Source organism: Haemaphysalis longicornis, unplaced genomic scaffold (genome assembly GCF_048455015.1).
Source record: "Haemaphysalis longicornis isolate Haplotype H1 unplaced genomic scaffold, Haemaphysalis longicornis Haplotype H1 scaffold_3, whole genome shotgun sequence".
Taxonomy (NCBI): Eukaryota; Metazoa; Arthropoda; class Arachnida; order Ixodida; family Ixodidae; genus Haemaphysalis; species Haemaphysalis longicornis.
In genome coordinates, this window is record NW_027526335.1 from 6,217,908 (window position 1) to 6,221,219 (window position 3,312).

A 3,312-nucleotide genomic window follows, 5' to 3' on the forward strand; every position below is an offset into this window, starting at 1 on the left:
ACACCCAATAATCGTATGAGCGTTGTTTATACGGCTATCAACTTCCGACAGCCTGTTGATGATCACTCATGACCTTGAAGCTGCAAAGCAACCAGGTGGCCTCGGCATTTTGCTCCTTATGGACGTTAAAAAAGCGTTCGATAATGCTCTACCAGCAACAATAATACGTCTCTTGAGAGAAAGGGGACTTGGTGGGAGGCTAAGTAGGTTTTTGGAAGGCGTTCTGCTGGAACGTTCCTATAAAGTATGGGTGGTAGAAGAGTTCTCTAGCACTCGAGTGCTCGAGTGAGGTGTCCGCCAGGGCGCCGTCTTTAGCCCGATACTGTTCAACATCTTGATGGCTGACCTTCCCAGGGTGCTTCCCAAGGTTCCGTGGCTAAGAACTACTATTTATGCCGATGACGTGATGCTCTGGACGACAGTGATATCATAACACAACACCGAACCGTCCAGCATAGAATTGACGCCATAGTGGAATTTCTACACAATCGTGTATTTGAAATCTCACCAGAACAAACAACTTACATGGTATGTGCACGTATGCGGAGACCCCCGGACATCTAACTCCACCTTTATGGCCAAGCTGTGCACCGAGTTTTTACAGCCCGCATACTGGGCCTCATAGTTGACGCTAACCTACACAACCAAAATCAAGTTAGCACACTAAGAGATACTTGCCTATGACTTCTCGACATACTCAAACGGTGCGCAGGTTATCAGTGGGGTTCTTCTACCAAGACGCTCCTTCGCCTACACCCTGGTCTCATTTTATCTTGGATACTATACGTTCTACCGCACCTCTGCCCTACCAAGACCCAAGCTAATAAGCTCGAGGTTTTGAACAGGCGGGGCATAAAAATAGCCCTTGGCCGTCCAGCCCAGACTCCCAGCTTGGACCTCTACACGGAGGCTGGCATGAACACCCTTGCCGACTTCCCCTCCGACAGGCATCTAGCTCAGCAGCATTTACTAGCTATGAGACCTGCCGGACGTTGCATCATAAAGAAACATCTCAAACAGCAATCGCAAGGACCCAGAAGGCAGTTCCCGCAAGCACCGTGGACAGCAGATATGTGCCCGCATGTGCTCCAATCCCTGGACACCGCACCGGCCTTCATGGCTGGAGGGTCGAACAACGGAAACTGGCCCGAGAATCCTTGACACTTAAACGGCTAGACGAGGATTATAACGCCGCTCTCAGAGTTTTCCCTGACGGCTCAGTTGACCCAAACACTGGGCGTGCGGGTGCTGCCTTCGTGTGTGCAGAATGCGATGAACGCCGTAAGATACACCTTTTCGACAACACGACACCTGAGATATGGCCGAGCTGATAGCCATTCAGCGAGCTGTTCAATGGGTAGAAACGCAAGAATGTTTCAAAGAATCGGTGATTCCTTACAGACGCGATCAACGTCCTACGCCGTCTAAAACGACTAGGCGAAACCTCCGAGGTCATCTTAAATATCCGGCAACGATCCAGCCCGCTGCGGACCAGCGGACGTCTTGTGACCTTTTTCTGGATACCGGCTCACGCGGGAATGTCAGGCAGTGGCAAGGCCCACGCACAATTTTGCGCAACAATCCGCAAGGGACACGTCAACTGGGAAAAGCTGCATCACCCGGCCTCACCCTTTCTCTTCTGAGCATGGGCATTCTCCTGAGCTTCCTTCGGTCATAGTGACATCATCTGCATCTCAGGATTAGCAGACGGATGAGAACTGTGAAAACACAGCGGAGGAACCTTCACCTACTTTCAGCTCGGAATTCTAGAATTACACCCGCCGCAAGGTGTAAAGGAAGTTGCAACTACGAGCGGCTCTAGGAGGGAAGCGTCCAGTCATTCCGCAGCATTGGCCCAGGAAATGGCACACGATCGTTCACAGGATTAGAACTGGATCGGCAAGAAACCCACACTTTTGCGCTACAAGATACGGCAGCCTAGATGAGTGTTCAAGGTGCTAAGCCAACAATGACATTGCACACATCCTGTGGGACTGCCCTCGCTTTGCCAACTGTCGACAACAAGCTTACAAAACCTCAGGATTGCCAATCTCGCCGAGCCTTATTAATGACTGGCTTTATCGAAGCCGTTGCAATCAGAGTGAAGAACGGGGCCTGCTCGCCGCTCTACGAAACTTCGTAGAGAACTCTGGCCGTCACCATTTCCTTTAATTTCATACCCAATTGGATATACCATTGGATGTATCACACTTTTTCCCCAACTCTCATTACCTAATCCCTCTCCTCAAGACACCCAAATTCGCTAAAGCGTAACATGGCGTCTTTGTATCCCTTGTACATAAAATAAATGTGTGTTACCACCACCACCGCGTTGTGTATACCTTTATTTCTGTTGTCTAACAGTAAAACTATCACATATAGCCTTGAAGTAAACATAAAATACAGTGGAAATAGTTTATAACAATAATAACCTTGGTTTGAGGAAGTAATTTTTTTTCTCCTGAGCAAGTTTTCAATAAGGACGACCTCTTTTTCCTTTGAAAATCATCATTCTTCAGAATGAAACATATATAAACGACTTTATAATCAAATGGTTGTACTGTCAGCCGCTTATATTAGTAATCATTGGTATAAACAGCTGAAATATTACGAACTATTTTTTGTAACCGTGGATAGTCAGGTAGCTGCCACACAACGCTTGTGGGCGGAGCTCCTGCTACGTTCTTGCACTGTCGGGTCGGCGTGTAGTCGCGCTTCGCTACTGCTATCTGTGGTGTTGATTCGTATATGGGATGATTTATGCTGACATAAAACGGAAAGTTGTGTCTTTCCAAGACAGGCCATCTAATTTAAATGCCGTCTCCGCTGGCGAGAAAGAAGAACGTCGCCGCCCGGTCCAGTCACGATCGCATCTAGCACCCTGTCACCAATTTTGAGTGCCGAAAAGAGCATCAAGTTCTCGAGAAGGCGTCCTTTCAGCATGTTTTTGGTCCTTGAAAGGCGTTGGGGCACCGAAAAGTGTCCAATCCAAAAGTGGTACTTCATAGTTACCTTTGTGATTACCGGGGTAAGTGACCTTGCTTCTTTGAAGTGCCGTGTAGTGATTATGTTCGTGGGAAAGCATCAGACTGCAATCACGCAGTTTTTCACTGTGAAACTAATTATTGAAAGGTGAGTTCACCGCCACTGATGTCTGCCATTTTGGCTTCGTTTCTTCTTCATTCACGCGAGCCTTAACTCTAAACCACGCTCTAAACCTGCTTGTAAAAATTGCAAATTTTTTGACAACTTGGTTATATCTAGGTTTAACTGCATATTTTTGCGAGCGCAAATTGACAAATCAGCACTTGA